Source organism: Oryctolagus cuniculus, chromosome 13 (assembly GCF_964237555.1).
Source record: "Oryctolagus cuniculus chromosome 13, mOryCun1.1, whole genome shotgun sequence".
Taxonomy (NCBI): Eukaryota; Metazoa; Chordata; class Mammalia; order Lagomorpha; family Leporidae; genus Oryctolagus; species Oryctolagus cuniculus.
In genome coordinates, this window is record NC_091444.1 from 15,731,479 (window position 1) to 15,749,910 (window position 18,432).

Sequence of the window (18,432 nt, forward strand, 5' to 3'; positions counted from 1 at the left end):
TCTCTTCTACCCCCACCCCACCTCATGTGCCATTTGTTTTTCCTGTTGGCCTGAGCCAGCTAGAAAAGGTTTACAAAATAGGCTTGAAAACATAAATTATAGAATCCCAATCCCAGCATCACAGAGTAAAAACAGTTAAGATTAAGTGTGTTACTGAGATATAACAGGTAAATAACTAGCAAACACAACTCCATGCATCTTCCTGATAAGGCTTAAGTATCCTTTATAGAAACAAAACCTTTCTCATCTCCTGCAAAAGAGAAGACACAAAGTTCCCAGAGTTACCATATGTGTCTCTGGACAATGTTATTTCTCTTCTAACTCATTACTAACCTTCATTTGAATAATCTGTAACACAAAAACTAAATTCGCCACTGGACGTAAGTAACTACTCTGTAAAATAGGGGAAAGATGGAAGGAAAATTTAGTTACTATAAACAAAGTAACGTGAAAAAATTATACTTAGCTACCACAGCCTTCAGTTTTCTCTCTGGTCCTCAGAGCACAGATCACATTTACATCTTCCTTGTTTTTCCACATCTCCCTTGTCCCCTTGATTTGGCTGGTCAGGGCTCAATATCTTTTAGAGTGATAAACAACTGCATTTGGGAAGAATATGTATTATCAGAAAAACTACTTGCATTGTGCTGCTCAAATTTTCTGTTCAGTATTACTGTGGAAAAAAAGGAAAATGGAAGTATTAAAATGCCCCCTCTTCATTCTCCTGGGATCTCGAGACAGTGCTCTGTACTCCAATTTTGCTGCAAAAATCCAGTTTATCCTCAAAAATTAGGGTCAGTAACCAAAGCCAGCAGAGACATACCATCCTTTGCCTGAGATTTCAGTAGTATGAGAATGCCAGTAGTGTCAGATGCCAACGTCAACTCCCTGTTCAACAGAATTAAATTTCTGAGTCTCCTGATAGAAGTTTTTTTTCTTTCAAGGAGACTAATAGCTCCAAAATACTAGACCTAAAGTTTCAGTCTTGGGAAGCCAGTTTATTCAAATGGCTCATTTCCTGATGACTTCTCATTTCTCCAACTTCTGTGATTTGATTTTCAGACCCAGGTTTATCAGTTGCATGTTCAACGCATATTCTGTAGAATTATGCTCCAACCTGTGAAGTGTTTCTCCCAATTAACGTATTAGCTGAATCTTCTATTAGACTATTGCTAAGTGATTAGTTAGAAATTAACATCAGTAGATGTCTCAGGAACTAATCTATTGCTTACTACCTTTTCGTTAAATGAGTTACTTGGTTAGAAGGAATGTTGTATAGAGTAACATCACAGTGCATCAGAACTTCATCAGGTCCATGGGCACTTGTATTGGCAAAACCACTGTTAGCTTGCTAGCAGGAAGGAACATCCATAGTCTTACTCAGATTGCATGCTCATCCAGGTGAGGAATTCCTGTCGCTTGGCTGCCTGTGTCCTCAGAGAGTGGTCTATAAGGATGAGCACTGCTCTGTACTGCAGGCTGGTTGAACACTTGGCAGTGACAGTGTTTATGTCAGCCTTCACAAGCGGATGACCTTATTGTTAAACACATACATAAACTTCATTCTTCCTACAATGAATAACCGTACATGAATACACTGGGCAATACTGGGGATTCTAAGAGAAAAGGCTAACTAAAATCCACAAAGCAGATCACAAGTCTAAAGGGAAACCATAATCAACTAGCCAATGCGAAAACTTTGAACTCTATTGAGGTCAGTGTGCCACTTTGGTCCTGGTAATTAAGGGCTGCCACATTGGTCTTGGGCCTTGTGAGACCTATGGTCCCTACTGAACTTGGTAAACCTATCGCAAAAACAGCTTTGTCCTCTGGCACCCCCAGACTAGAGGAGAACCACCAGAGAGCCTTTCAAGGATGTGAGTGATCTCACATCCACCCCTTTCTCAATGACATCATGAATCTTCTAGGTCCTCTCAGGCAATTTATGGGGAGTTGGGGAGATGGGGAGTAGAGTAAGCATATTAAAGGCATACATGATAAGCAAACTGCAACTTCTTAAACTTTTGAATTCCTTCTATATTATGTCTGCGTGTTTAGTATTTATGAATGTTAGCATTAACATCCAGTTTCTCCTCATCCTTAGTCCAGGTTCTAATAGCCTAAACTAAGGGTTTGCCTACTGTGGGTCAAATGTGGCCTATGGTTGATTAAGTTTATCACAACATAGACATGCTCTTAATGTTTACATTCATCTACGGCAGCTTTAATCCTATGACTGCAGAGTTGAGAAGTTGTGACAGATTTCATATATATATACATATATGGATATATATATATATATATATATCAGATACAGACAGAGACAGAGCAAGAGAGTGCCAACAATGTGTTTGAAAGGAAACCAGCATGTTTTGTGCCTACAGTTTGGAAGACCCAGGGGCTAACTCCTGTCATATCAAGGAGTGATCAGACCCTGACAGCCTTATTCATGAGTACTGAGACATACACAAGATACACTCAGCCCTCAGAATGCTAACTTATTGATTTACAGTGAGAAACTCCTGTCACACAGACCAGAAATATGTCATGGCCATATGCTCAGCACATGCTCTCCTGCAGTCAAGCTGTAGGGAAAGCCAAAACCTAAGCAGAAACCACATTATTGATTTTTCAGGAAAAAAAGTATTGTCACACAAGACAACAAATATCATAACTATATGCTTAGTGCTGTTTTCCCATGTCGGTAAACATGTACAGGGATTCGAGGGCTTTTGGGTAAACATGGAAATAGAATACAGGAAATGAGAAGAATGATATGTTTAATGGCATTAGGCTGAAGTATCCGGATGAACTCATCATGCCGTAAAGATCACTTTCCAAGTGGGACCAGGAAACTTTTAATGCTGACAACTGCCTACAAGATCTGTACCTTAGATGGCCTTAGCAGTTGAGACCAGAACATTCAAGACCTTAATATCTGTTATTCCTTTCTCTCTACCTCTACAAATGATCAAAGTTGTTTTTCTTTTAATTTTGTCTCTGTATGTGTGCAAGCTATAAAGCATATGTAACTATTTATTAACTCTTTTTTTTTCCTTGAAAGCAAGAAACAGAGAAAGAGAGATATTTTCATCCAGAGTCACACTGCAAATGCCTGCAACAGCCAGGACTGAGCCAGGCAAAACCATGTGCTCAGAACTCAGTCTAGGCCCCCGCATGGGTGGCAGAGTCCCAAGTACTCCAGCCATCACTGCTGCCTTCCAGGATGTGCATCAGCAGGAAGCTGGAGTCAGGAGCGGGACATGGACTCCGCCCAGGCACTCCAGTATGGAAGGAGGCATCCCAAGCAATGTCTTAAAAGCAGCACCAAACATCCCTCCATAACCTTTACCCTTTCAGATGCTTTTGCCCATCTCAGTTCTGTTATTAATTATTGAACTTATATTTGCATACTCAAATGAAAATAGATTCCATAATTATTTCTTTATGATACTTTCCATATGCATTTGCTGTAGTTGTTGAATAGTACAATAATGTGTGAAAAGTACCTATTACAATGCCATGCACATAGTAGGTCCTGAAAATGCAAAACAGTGCAGTGCACTGGAAGTGGCAGATAAAAATCTAATCAACTAAACCACAATTGTTTGTTATGTTAGAAAACTAGGATGTGGCCAACTTTGTGGCATAACTGGTAAAGCTGCCCCCTGCAATGCCAGCATCCCATACAGGCACCAGTTCGTGTCCCGTTTGCTCCACTTCCAATCCAGCTCCCTGCTAATGGCCTGTGGAAAGCATCGGAAGATGACCCAAGAACTGGGACCCCTGCCACCCACATGGGAGATCCAGATGAAGCTCCTGGCTTCAGTCTGGCCCTTGCAGCCATGTGGGGCGTGAACCATTTGATTAGGAGACCTCTCTGTGTGTGTGTCTCTCCCTCTCTCCCTGTAACTCTGACTTTCAAATAAAAAAGCAAATCTTTTTAAAAAAGAAAAAGTGGGAAGTTGAGAGTGCAATGGGAGGACATACATGAAATAGTCCCCAGACCATTAATGTTCAACATATGCACTGCGACTCACTTCCTTTCTGTCTGTGTCACTTTTCTCTGGCTATCTTCCAGAGTATAAATACCAGACTTCATGTGGGGCCCAGAACTTAACACTGTACCTTAGAACGCAGTCCAGCTCATGCTGAGCACAGTGTAAACATCACTTCTCTATTAGCTCAGACCAAGCCAAGCCTCACTGCTGCTCAAATTGAGCTTGTGGCTACCCAACCCCTGTGGTTTTTGTTATGTAAATTATTTTCACACCAAGTTTCTTCAATCCTGGTCTTGTAGGACTGATTTAAAACAAAATGAAACAAAACCCAATGTTTTCTTTCTTGTGTCAATGCATCATAATCTACACCTGACACAGAATTTAAAGTCACAGCTCTATCTATAAAGTCAGCCAACACTGCCAACAGTCCTGAAATTGCCCCATGTTTGCCTTCTGCCCTTTACACCTACTGCCTCATTAGTTTTATTGGTTTATTTTTTATTTAACAAATACATATTTCTTAGTGAGTGCCAGACATTGTCCTAAGCCTTTAAAAATACTACCTAATTTGGCCTGCTAACAACCTTATTGGGGAGAAAACCCATCATTAAACTGAAAGCAGGGAGTAGCTGGGTGATGCTCCATCAAATCTAGCATGAGGACAAGACTACAGGCAGTCTGGCTCCTGTGTGTGAGTCATGTCCATTCTGCTCCATGGCAGCCTAGCTCATTCAGTTTTCCATTATCCTTATGCTCGGCTAACACCGTCTCCAGTCTGGTCTCTCCCCAATTGAACTTGTCATCTGCATTGCAGATAAAGCTGTGATTCTAAATCCCAGATGCATGAAGCTAACTCCCAGCCTTCAAAACTGAGTATCTCCCTAGAGAGCTGTGGGAACGTCTTTATTCTAAGGAGCCATCTGTAATAATTGGGAGAAGATTCTTGACCTTTCACAACCTGTCTTTCATGTCGCTGGTTAGCCTTATTTACCACTTTTCTGACAGTCCCTTAGTAGACCCATCCAGCTGTGTTACATACTACATGCTGTCCCCTGAATAGAGCCTAAACTATTCTGCTGCTACATTCATCGCTGTAACTGGAACGTTTTCAACACAGCCCTGAACAGCTGTTCACCACATGAGCACATGTGTGTGTACACACACACGCACACACACACAGAGAAATTAGGAACCCAATTACATGAACCATCACCCCTGTTCTCAGGGGCAGACTAACAGGAAGCTGCAATTGGGAGAAGAGCTGGGACTGGAATCTACTCCTTCTGACATAGGATACTGGCATCTTAAGTGGCATCTTAACCAACACACCGAATGCTCACCCTTAGCCAGCTGATTTCTGACACAGCTATAAAAGACAGACTTGGATACAGGACCGTTTCCTCGATCAAAAGTGCTTGAAAACTAGACATGAGTTTGATCAAAGATTTTTTTGACTAAGAACACAAAGGCATAGCCAACAAAGGCAAAAATAGATAAATGGGACTGTATAAAACTAAGATTTTGCACAGCGAAAGAAATAATCCAGGGACCTGCGCTGTGGTGTAGCAGGTAAGGCCCCTGCCTGCAGTGTCGGCATCCCATATGGGCACGGGTTCTAGTCCTGGCTGCTCCATTTCCAATCCAGTTCTCTGCTATGGCCTGGGAAAGCAGTGGAAGATGGCCCAAGTGCTTGGGCCCCTGCACCCACATGGGAGACCTGTAGGAAGCTCCTGGCTGCTGGCTCCAGCCATTGCAGCCACCTGGGGAGTGAACCAGTGGATAGAAGACCTCTCTCTCTCCCTCTCTCTCTCTCTCTCTCTGCCCATCTGTGATTCTGCCTTTCAAACAAATAAATAAATCTTTTTAAAAAGAAAATAATTCATAGAATGAAAAAAACTATCTGTAGAATGGAAGAAAATATTTGCATACTATCCATTCAACAAGGGATTAATATCCAGAATATATAAGGAACTCAAACAATTCAGTAACAAAAACAAATAATCTGATTTTTAAAAACAAGCAAGCATTCTGAAAAGACATTTCTCAAAAGACATAGAAATGGGCCAACAAGTGTGTGAAAAAATAATCAACATCACTAATTATCAGGGATATGCAGATATCAACACATGCAAGCTAGAATATTAAGAAAAAGACAAAAAAATAACAAATGCTGAGAATAATGTGGGGAAATGGGAACTCATATACTGTTAGTGGGAATTTAAATTAGTACATGCATACTATAGGAAATAATATGGAGATTCCTTAAAAACTGAAAACAGAACCATTATATGATGTAGCTATCTAACTACAGCTTACAAACGCAAAGAAAAGGGAATTAGCATTCTGAAGAAACAGGTATTCACTGATGGACTAATGATTAAAGAAAATATGGTGTATATAAACAATGGCCTATTATTGAACCATAAGATAGAATGATATTCTGTCATCTGTGGAAACATGAACGAGCCTGGCTGATAAGCTGTTGATTAAAATAAGCCAGGCACAAAAAGAAATAAATACTGCATGTTCTCAAATTTGGGAATTAAAAAGACTCAATATTGTTAAGATGTTGATGTTGATTTTTGTCAACTTTATCTACAGAGCCAATGTACTTGCAATCAAAATACAATTTTGCAGATATTGACAAACTGATTCCAAAGTTTATCTGAAAAGGAAAAAACATCCTGAAAAACCAAAACATTGCCAAAGAAAAACAACATTGGAGGGCTGCTATTGATGGACTTCAAACTGACCATGAAGCTAAAGTGATAAAGACAACATGGTATTGGCAAAAGAACAGATAATGGATCAATAAAACAGGGTAGTAAGGTCAAACATAGACACAATCTAGTCGACTGACCCCTGACAAAGGTGCAATGATTCCCATGAGAAAGGGTAGTCTTTTTATCATGGTGCTGGAACAGTCAAACGCCCACACACAGAAAAAAAAAAATGAATCTATATACAAATCCTATACTTTTCACATAGGCCTACATGTAGAGGTACAAAACTATAAAACTTCTAAGGAAGTAACAAAAGAGAAAAATCTATGCAATCTTGATTTTAGATACAATACCAAAAATATGATCCATGAAAGAAAACTTGATAATTTGTACTTTATTAAAGTTAAAAACTTATGCTCTATAAAGGCATTTTTTAAGAGAATGAAAAGACAGGTCATAGAATAGGTAAACATATTTTCAAAACACACATATAATTAAGGACATGTATAAAAATTATACAAAAAAAACTCATCAAAGTCAATAGTGAAAAAACAAGCCACTCAGTTGAGGAAAGCAGAAAATAACTACACAGACTCCTCACCGAAGACGTACAGCTGGGATAACTGGCTGAGAAAAGATGCTACTAGAAAACTGAAAATTCAGACAACACTGAGACACAACTATGCACCTAGTAGAATGGCTGAAATCCAAAAATGCAATTAGAGAAATGAGCTACAGGTGAGTATTTGGCATAGCAGTTAGGACATGGATTGGGACACCCTCATCCCCTGTTGGACCACCTGGATATGAGCCCTGATTTTGTTTCCAATTTCAACCTGCATTGAGTTCCCAGTTCCTGGCCTGGCCTGGCCCAGCACTGGCTGTTGGAGACATTTAAGGAGTAAACCAGAGGATGGTTGCTCTCTCTCTCTTTAAAAAAAAAATTAAATGATCTATCAAGCCCAAAAACTCACTGAAGAACATTCACTGCACATTATTGTGTGAACAGAGTTATCTGAAAAGGCCACATAACTCCAGATGACATTCAGAGAAAAAGCAAAACTATAGAGAAAGTAAAAAGATCCATGGGGGCCTGCGCCGTGGCGTAGTGGGTGAAGCTGCCGCCTGCGAGGCTGGCATCCCATATGGGCGCCGGTTTGAATCCCAGCTGCTCCACTTCTGATCCAGCTCTCTGCTGTGGCCTGGGGAAGCAGTAGAAGATGACCCAAGTCTTTGGGCCTCTGCACCCATGTGGGAAACTTGGAGGAAGCTCCTGGCTCCTGGCTTCAGATCAGCGCAGCTCCAGTCCTTGGATGGAAGACCTCTCTCTCTCTGCCTCTCCTCTGTGTAACTCTGACTTTCAAATAAATAAGTAAATCTTTTAAAAAAAAAAAATCCATGGTCTCCAGAGGCTTGGGCAAGGAGATGAAGAACAAGGAGGTGACGCACTGAGAATGTTTAGGTCAGTGAAATTATTCTGTGTGATGCTGTGATGGAGGAGTCATTTATAAAACAACTATGCAACATGAGAAGCTGAACTAAAATAAATTTTAAATGTTAATCATAACATATTCATTTTGTTTCATGATTTTACTAGGAATATTGTAGTAATGTACATGTTAATGAAATGAGAAATTGTGTTGAAGGAGTATATGGGAATTCTATACTATGTCATCAGTTTTTCTGTCCATTTTAAACTGTTCTAAAAAATAAAGTCTATTAAGGCGGGCGCCACGGCTCACTAGGCTAATCCTCCGCCTGTGGCGACGGCACCCCGGGTTCTAGTCCCAGTTGGGGCACCAGTTGTGTCCCGGTTGCTCCTCTTCCAGTGTAGCTCTCTGCTGTGGCCCAGGAAGGCAGTGAAGGATGGCCCAGGTGCTTGGGGCCCTGCACCCACATGGGAAACCAGGAAGAAGCACCTGGCTCCTGGCTTTGGATATGCGCAGCATGCCGGCCATAGCAGCCATTTGGGGAGTGAACCAATGGAAGGAAGACCTTTCTCTCTGTCTCTGTCTCTCTCATTGTCTAACTCTGTCAAAAAATAAATAAATAAATAAATAAATAAATAAAGTCTATTATAAATAAATAAATGAATGTGATACAGTGCAGAAGAGAATTTGAAATAAAACCCACTCCAAAATAGGCCATAGAAAAGGTACACACACACACACACGCAAAAACAAATAACACAGTATACAATAATCTAACAGACTAAAGGTGAAAAAGAGAAATGACCAAGTAAAAGAGAGATAAAGAAATGAATAAAAATTTTAGAAGGAACTTGGCAAATTATAAGGTAGAAAACAATCTCCAAGATATATAATTAAAATCCCTGGAGGCCGGTGCCGCGGCTCACTAGGCTAATCCTCCGCCTAGTGGCGCCGGCACACCGGGTTCTAGTCCCGGTCGGGGCGCCGGGTTCTGTCCCGGTTGCCCCTCTTCCAGGCCAGCCCTCTGCTGTGGCCAGGGAGTGCAGTGGAGGATGGCCCAGGTGCTTGGGCCCTGCACCCCATGGGAGACCAGGAAAAGCACCTGGCTCCTGGCTCCTGCCATCGGATCAGCGCGGTGCGCCGGCCACAGTGCGCCGGCCGTGGCGGCCATTGGAGGGTGAACCAACGGCAAAGGAAGAGCTTTCTCTCTCTCTCTCTCACTGTCCACTCTGCCTGTCAAAAAAAAAAAAAAAAAAGAAAGAAAGAAAAAGAAAATCCCTGGAAAATTCAAGCAATGCAATGAATTAGAACAATAGCACCTGCAAGTCAAGAAAACATAGGAGAATGATCTACCACATTCCTAGAAAACTCACCCCGAACAGTCCATACCAGTGTGCGGCACTAACGCTGCCTCCTCAAGCCATCTGCGCCGATTCCCAGAATCCTGATGATGGCACCTTTTGTGAGTAAAGACCTCGAGTTGAAGAGATTTTCCTGTATTATCTGGATGAGCAAATGTAAGCACACTAAGCTCTCTGGCTGTCGTCAGAGTGCAATGTCACCAGTTAAGAAGGCTCAGAGGGAGACATGATGGTGCTGGCTTGGAAAACGGAGGCAGGGGTCCATGAGTCAAGGATGGTGGGGGCTGGGCCGGCGCCACAGCTCAATAGGCTAATCTTCCACCTGCGGCACTGGCACAGTGGGTTCTAGTCCCAGTCGGGGTGCCGGATTCTGTCCCGGTTGCCCCTCTTCCAGTCCAGCTCTCTGCTGTGGCCTGGGAAGGCAGTGGAGGATGGCCCAGGTCACTGGGCCCTGCAACCGCATGGGAGACCAGGATAAGCACCTGGCTCCTGGCTTTGGATCAGCGCGGTGCGCCGGCTGCAGCGGCCATTGGGGGGTGAACCAACAGAAAAAGGAAGACCTTTCTGTCTCTCTCTCTCTCTCACTGTCCACTCTGCCTGTCAAAAAAAAAAAAAAAAAAAAAGGATGGTGGGGGCTGGGGCCCCTCTCCAGCCTGGAAAAAGCAGAGACATGGATTCTCCCTGAAAGCCTCCAGACTCGGATGCATCTTTACTGTACGCTGCTATGAGTCCAGTAAGGCTCACTGTGTACATCCGTCCTGGGGAACAATAAGGATACATTTGTGTTATTTTTTAGCCATTAACTCTGTAGCATTTTGTTACATTGGTAATATGAAAATTAACACACCAAAAATATTTAACAAAATCTCTTTAAAGAAAAAAATTTCTTTGGCAAGAAAGCAAAGAAAAAATAATATTACAATTGGACTTTTCAGTGACAATACTATTGAATGCCAGCAATGCCAGAAGACACTCAAAGAAAACAGTGTGAACTAAAGATTTTATATCCGGTTATCAACAAGTTGTTACTGTGATAGTTCCTGGGAAATACCCTTAGATCTTTCCTGAAAAAAAAATTCTATAAAAATGAGATTCAGAGAACAAAATTATCTAAAGATACACAAACATTAAGATTGCCATCTTTTTTTTTTTTAATTTTATTTGACACATACAGTTATAGACAGTGAGCTCAGAGAGAGAGAAACAGAAAGGTCTTCCCTCCGTTGGTTCACTCCCCAAATGGCTGCCACGGCCGGTGCTGTGCCGATCTGAAGCCAGGAGCCAGGTGCTTCTTCCTGGTCTCCCATGTAGGTGCAGGGGCCCAAGCACTTGGGCCATCCTTCACTGCCCTCCTGGGCCACAGCAGAGAGCTGGACTGGAAGACGAGCAACTGGAACTAGAACCTGGCACCCATATGGGATGCCGGCACCGCAAGTGGAGGATTAACCAAGTGAGCCATGGCGCTGGCCCCAAGATTGCTATCTTCTTCAGAACTCAGATTCTTAACATGGGAGAAAGGAGATATGAATGTGAAACCTGAATTTAAGTAGAAAGCATCAGTGTAAGTCATAATATAGTTTATCTTTTAAAAGCAAGAACTGATGTCTATCTTTGCCTACTGAAAAGGAGACAGCAACCTGAAAACAACCACCAATTTGCCGGCGCCGCGGCTCACTAGGCTAATCCTCCGCCTTGCGGTGCCGGCACACCGGGTTCTAGTCCCGGTTGGGGCACTCAGACATCTTGTACCTTCTGACAGAACACACCGACATCTGTAAAAATCTAACTCAAATCTGATCAAAACTCTAGATGCAATTGCTGATGTCCAGGATATATAAAAGAGAAATCAGTTCAAGTGTTTAGAAACAGACTGTTTTTCTTCAACAATAACAAGAAGCAAGCAACAAAAGGGAGAAAAACAGATATGGACAGGGAAACGGAAGATTTAAAGAAACTTTAGCCATGTCCAAGAGACCCTCTGCTTTCAGGACCATGCGTCCCTGATTCTTGATAACCAGAGAGAACCCTTGAGGTTTAGTTATGTCCCATGCTATCATTATTTCCAGTTTTTATTTTGGATGGGGACAGGGCAGAGGGTGCCCCTTCCCTAGGGGATCATTTTGAGGAGGGACAGCAAGCCTTAACTTAAGTGGTGGTGAGAGCAGTGGGTCTAACAGCCACCATTCGTCTTTGAAAGTATGTGGGGTTACACAACCACTCATACTCAACACACTTGCACAAGCCCTCACCAGCTAGTACACGCAGTCATCCATTCTCAACACATACACTCACATCTGCTCACATTCAACACACACAACTTACTACACATGCTCAACACACACACTCTCACACGGATACTCTGATAATAGTAAAAATTATTGTTCAAATTTTAGATAAGAGGTTTTTGCTATGTTAATACGTGAATTCATGTATTGATATATGCTGAAAAATGGTCAGATGAAATCACTGGACGGCCGGGATTTGCCTCAAAATTCTGCAGACTAGAAAAAAGTGGAAGTATGTAGGCAATGGGATATATAATTCAGCAAGAGTTGATAGTTAGAGAAGTTGTGTAACAGGTTAAAAATTTCATTATATTCTGTTTTGTATACATTTGAGGCTCTCAATCATCAAAGGTTTCTCTAAAAGAAAGAGTTCACCTTTCTCTAGATGCTGATGGCTGATGGCCAGCCTGTGGAACACTACTACAAGTGTCACTGGAAAACATCACTGAGCACTTTGAGTTCTTTGAGCACTTTAAAATATAATGTTTGAGGAGCTGGAGATTTAAACCCATGGTAAGCAGTTCAGTGTCCCCTTACCTATATTCCCAGAGTGGATATTATGAAAAAGGTGAAAACAGAGGCAGGAATTGGTATTGACAAAGAGCCAGAGAGATGACAGCTGTCATAACCCACAGCTCCTCAGGAATCCGGCTTTGAAGAGTGGATGGCCTTGAATCTAAATCTGAAACAGACATGATGGATTTCCTTTTCACGATGAGAAAGCCCAAATTTAAGCCAAGAGGAAAGCTATAGATGGACATTATAAATATTGTAGATTTGAACTTTTCAACAGCTGAGTTCATTGCTTTGTTAATGGGGTAGCATCATTTCTCTTAATATTGAATTTCAAAACCCACAGTGCTTTATTTTCTAATGAACACTTGTAATAATTTAAAAGACATTAATTTGATGTCTTCTGACAATACCTCCAATACCTGAATAATGTTTATTATTATGTGCCCTTTTGAGGAGAGAAATCCGAAAATCTATTTCAAAGTTATATTCTCTTACGCCTAACTTGAAGTTAAGAACTTAATATGAAACCACTTGCATTCTGATTTCTCTCAGAGTGTGGCAGGGCACTCCCCCAGCTGCGGGATAATATTGGCAAGCACAGCAAATGAATTTTCACTCAAAACCCCAAACTCTGAATGCTTCATTTTTCTTTCTTTTCTTTCTTCCTCTGCTTTTTTTTTTTTTTTATAAGAAATCCCCTATCATCTGAGATATGTGGTGTCCTTTGTGCCAGGGTGCTTTGCATGATAATGGCTCCTTCAGTTTTCCAGGCTCACAAAGAAGAATCAGTAAAGGAACTAGGCACTAGCATCAACAACAAAAAAGAAAATTGCCCATTTTTCGCTGAAACCGCTCTTATTCTTCTTCTAATTTTTTAAGCAATTTTATCTTTTTAAATGTAAATACTTGTAAGGATTCAGCAAAGATATCCAGTTATTAACATTTCAGGTATAATTATTACTCTTCTTTAATCTGCACCTTCTCCATGGAGCAGTCTTCTTTGGAAGCAGTATTATTACCTACCTCCTTGTGTGGGCCCCGAGACATCTCCACATAAACGTCTGTGGGTGGGACTCTCTGATTATAAAGGCTGAGCGAAATTCATGTTATTAACCTACCAAGGTGTGAAGTGCGAACCTCTGAAGAACTCTGTTGATTACGTGTTTGAAGCCACAGAGATCCATGTAAAGTGTTGCTATTGAAGCCTTTCCCAGCTCTTGTGCGATTAAGTGAAGTCTGTAGCCTCCCCGGGAGTGGAGTCAGAGTGCTGACAGGCAGCTGATCAGTGCGGATGGCACAGCACCAGCGAGAAGACACAGCTCACATCGGCGTTCTTTTTTGCAGAACTGAACACTCAAGAAATCAGTAGAAGGTTGCCAGGAGCCATGCCGGCCAGCTGCTGCCTTTGAGGATTTTCACAAGCCCTTCAGAGAGTAAGCAGAACGCATTCCATGTCTACTGAATGCCTAGAGACAGGGTTGTAAGGTGCCCTCGCAGGGACTGTTCCACCCATCTCATGCTCATCATCTTCTGCATATCCGAAGTCTGTGTCTTAAGACCGTTGCTCATGTTTTGAAGCCTTGCAAAAGATGCAACTTTCAGGAGACTGATTTGAAGTTACGCTTGAAGTTGACAAGGGTATTCCAAGTTAAAAGTCTAAGAATTCCTCCTGATCCTCCCTGCTTATAATATCCTTATGAAATTTAGACATCTTGATTTAGTGAACTGTCTTTAACCCCTATAATTGGTCCCAGTCATTCATTTATTAATTAATTCATTCATTTCCTTTTTGGATCAGTCAACAGATATTAACCTCTTCTACATGCTCTAATTACTGTCTTATATGTTGGTCATATAAAATATGGTAAAATACCATGAAGGAACCACAATCTAGGGAAGATACAAACTTAAATGCTTTGATGAGTTTGTCTGGAAGCCAGGGGAAGAATAAAGAATGTCAGTCACAAAGGGTAAGGATTTTATAGAAAGGAATATTGGTATATTTTTATAATGTGCTATTCATAGTGCCACTGAGGACTTCCCTAGCCCACTGCAAAATGAAATAAAATAAAAGTATGATTATAAACTAGCAACTTCTTTCCTCTTTGATATCAAGAAGTTCTATCTCCGGAGTCCCTGGGAAAATGTGAAGGAGGTTGGCTCATTAACTCTTTTCTAGGACTTTCTGCTATATCCCATGACTGGTATGAGGTTCAAGTGAAAAAACGATTTACAGAGAGAGAGGAGAGGCAGAGAGAGCGGTCTTCCATCCAATGGTCCACTCCCCAATTGGCTGCAATGGCCAGAGCTGAGCCGATCCGAAGCCAGGAGGCAGGAGCCTCTTCCGGGTCTCCCATGCCGGTGCAGAGGCCCAAGGACTTGGGCCATCTTCTACTGCTTTCCCAGGCCGTAGCAGAGAGCTGGATTGAAAGTAGAGCAGCTGGGTCTCAAACCAGCACCCATATGGGATGCTGGCGCTTCAGGCAGGGCATTAACCTGCTGTGCCACAGCACCGACCCCAGTCTTAGTTATTTTTGATACTGTTACTAGTATCCTCAGTAATGCTATCCTTACTTTGATAAGGATTACTTTATCAATTTTTTCTGGACTCATACAGCTTACCTTGGAGGAAATTGAAAAGTATAATTGGTTTTCAAATATTTTGTGTAATTCTATGGTAGACACTTCCATAAAGACTTATTAGGGGAAATGGGCTTGGAGCTTGCAACAAAGAAAAATCCCTTTGTACCACCGGAGAGACAAAAATCACAAATAGGCTAGATTCCAATAGATTTTGAATAGTTGTGACTACTGGAGTCAGGGGCCCCCCATGATACCTTCACATCAGCCGTGGTACCTGGTTTTGTTGAAGCTGGTTTCATCTTTTATAAACTATCTCAAATCATATATCAGCTCCCACATATTTAATTATGTAGTGCCTAGCCTAAACACATAGTAAGGGTGCCAAAAAAAAAAAAAAATCCCCAGAGGCTCCAAGATTATTTTTGAAGGAATATATTTCATACTTCGATTAAAAGGATCAAAGTAGTTAGTGATTAAAAACAAACAAACGGAAAATTCTGTTGCACAACTTTAGTCTCCTTTTGCCCTTTAGAAGTGTTTCATCCTGAATTGCATGAGGGAGGAGGAACTTACCACAGATTTGTCAGCATTTAAGCCTTCTACAGGACTTAATGCCCCAGCCAGTCCTTTGTATGCAGATGTCAGATACCAAGTCCTACTCCTCCAGGTCTCCCAGCCTCTCTCCCTTAGCTTAAAGTTTCCCTTACCCTGGTGGTGTTCCAGAAAATTAATCCACTGAGCTGGAAGTGGGCACCGCACTGGCCCTAGAGGGTCCCTAATCACCAGACTCAAGTGGTCACATTTTTTCCCCTACAGATAACATCTGATATTCTTTTCTGTCCAGAGGGTTTTCTTTCCAGGGAACTCCAGACCCGGAGCAAAAAGTAACCACCACCCTCCTGTAGCCCTGAGACTGACTGGAGCACTCACTCTGCAATCAGCAGAATTCCCTAAAGAATGCAGTCTCTCTGGCCAATCAAAGGCAGGCCACAAGTACCACTGGCCAATCAGGGACCTTGACACACACTGAGCGTGCCCCCTTTCCAGCCCCAACTTGAGCCTGTAAGAACTTCATCTCTAACACCCCGAGGAGCTCAGGAATTAAGTGGCAGTTGCCCAGCTCCTTGCTCTGCATTTGCAATGTGTATCTGTTTACTTTCAGCGCCCTCATGGTCGGTCACTAGCTTACCAGTCTTGGGGGTTCCTCCAACCCATTTTAGGGGTTTCTATGTCACCATTTAGGACTTTGAAACCATCTTTACAGTTTCCCTACCATTCTGAATCACCCCCAAAGGAGTAGCAGCAGGATCTCATAAACTGAGGGCAACCCTGACCCCAAGGCTGCGGAGTGCCCCCTCCCTGCAAAAGGAAAAGTGGGCATCCAAAAGGACCCTCTCAGCCCAATTATATTCCTGGAGACAGCCAGAACCAGCGACAAGGGGACTTTCCCCTCCAGCTGCTAATGACTCCTAATAAAACTTCCCACATTTAAAAAGCATCTGGCCCCAAGCCTTCCCGCCTCCACCATGCTACACACAAGAATAGAAAGCGGGCCCCACAGTTTGGTTTGTGGTGTGCTGTGGGGCTGTGTAAAAACTGCCTTTCTTGTCTTTCTCCTCTTGTAAATGAACTCCCAGTAAAGGCACTGATTGCAAGCGTGGGTAGCAAAGGGGAAATGCCCACCACTGTGGTGGCCACTCATTCAGCTTTGGAGTAGTTGGTGGTAAGTGAAAGGAAGGTATCTTTCCATTCCTCCCTCTCCCCCACACTCATGTGGAAGGATCACAGTTTTCTTGGGGAAAGGGGGTTAAATATTCAAAAGCCATTCTTAGAGCTTTAAAACTAAACAATAAAAAAGTTCTGGATACCCTAACACCATCTGTCCGTTGTGTGGTTTCCAGAGAAGGAAGAGAATAGCAGCCCCTAGCAAGGCACACATATCCCTCCCACTTCATTCTGTTACACCTCCATCTAACCCTGACTCCTCTACAGGAACACCCTTACTGAAGGGTCACTATTTCCGTCTTTTTCAAATAAGGGTAGTGTGAAAAACCTCCCAGGTTCCGCTTTTATGGAAGGGAAGCCAAAGGCACTTTGCATTCTGTTTTCCATACCCTAGTGCTCCTTATAAAACATGGTTCACTGTTAGTTAATGACCCTTTTCTCATGCTTTAGGGCATATGCTGATTACCAGTCTGGGTCTCCCCAAACATTCCCCAGGTGTAGGATTGCACAATTAAATGTGTTGTGAGGCATGTGTGCTTTCCTTTGATGCTTGGCTAGGTGCCACTGTCAGGGGCAGGCTGCGGGGCTGCCTAGGCTTTGCTGTGCTACACATACAACATCCACACGCTGGAGGATGACCTGAGACCTCCCGAAACACTCATCACCTGAGTTTATCTGATGGCCCCACAAGAGCAGCAGATGTGCGCAGGAGAATAGTCAGGGTGCAGCCAACTGAAACCATTGTTAACGCTATGTGAAAGCTGAGACTTCTGGGGGGAAAAAAGGTTGAGAAACCCCTTTTGATGACTACCTTTGCTTTCTCTCAGAAGTTGCTGAGGTATCACTTTTTCTGTAGATTAAAACTGTGATTCTGTTTTAAACCCAAAGAGAATTATGTGTTCACTGAAACAGAGAGGAAAATCTAGAGAATAAATATAAGTTGTGGAGAAGATGAAAATATTAAAGTGAATATGGCTTGCTGTATCTATAAAGTTGGATGAATTTTATATTCTAAAGCACTGCAGGCTATGAATCTTCCTGGGATGGTGGAAATGTTCCATAGCTTTGCTAAACAACAATGTGTGGCTGTAAGTCACCTGAAACAGTGTGACCAAGGAGGAAAAATTTCTATTCAATTACACTGAATTGAAATTCAATTTAATTTGGCTAATTGAGATTTGAATTTGTTTACATGTAAATAGTCACATTTGGCTATTGGATACCCCATCAGATAGTACAGTTCTGAAGTGTGAAAACTTAACAGGTGATATGAGTGTATTAGAATATTAGACAAGATGGCGGAATAGAGAGGGAGCCTACTTCTCTAGTCTAAAGACAGTTTTGTTTTTTTTTTTAAATAGTGGAGAGAGTGCAGTCTCAGGGAAGAGTTAGGGAGAAAATGGCAGAGGAAACTTCATGCAAATTAGAGGGACATGGTGGACCTACATTGAGGATGTGGATATGCACAACTCAGGACCCCAGCAGCCCAGAGCCTCAGCACCAGCTTTGGCAAGTGATGTGAGACCAATCTGCAGCAGCTCAAGCCATTGGTGATAAAGCTATGGGCAGAACATGGTGTGGGCCTGTCTTGGAGCCCTGTGGGGGACAGCATATCTGCCAAACTAGAGGAGAAAAAAAGGGGCATGTTTCTCTCCCCGACCACACTGCACCAGTATCTTGTAACAACCTGAGAGAGGGTGGGTGCCATTTTGGACATACTAACACCTGCACCAGCTGCTGTCCACATGCCCAACAACCAGCCAAGAAGAAGCTCCTGAGTCTGGCAGGGAGAACTGACAGGGGGCTGG

General features: G+C 42.4%; 1 pseudogene; it reads right to left on the reverse strand.

Moving 5' to 3' along the window:
- Positions 1 to 1,376: 1,376 nt before the first annotated feature.
- Positions 1,377 to 18,432, reverse strand: part of LOC127483491 (complement component 1 Q subcomponent-binding protein, mitochondrial-like) — a 55,274-nt pseudogene continuing 38,218 nt past the window's right edge.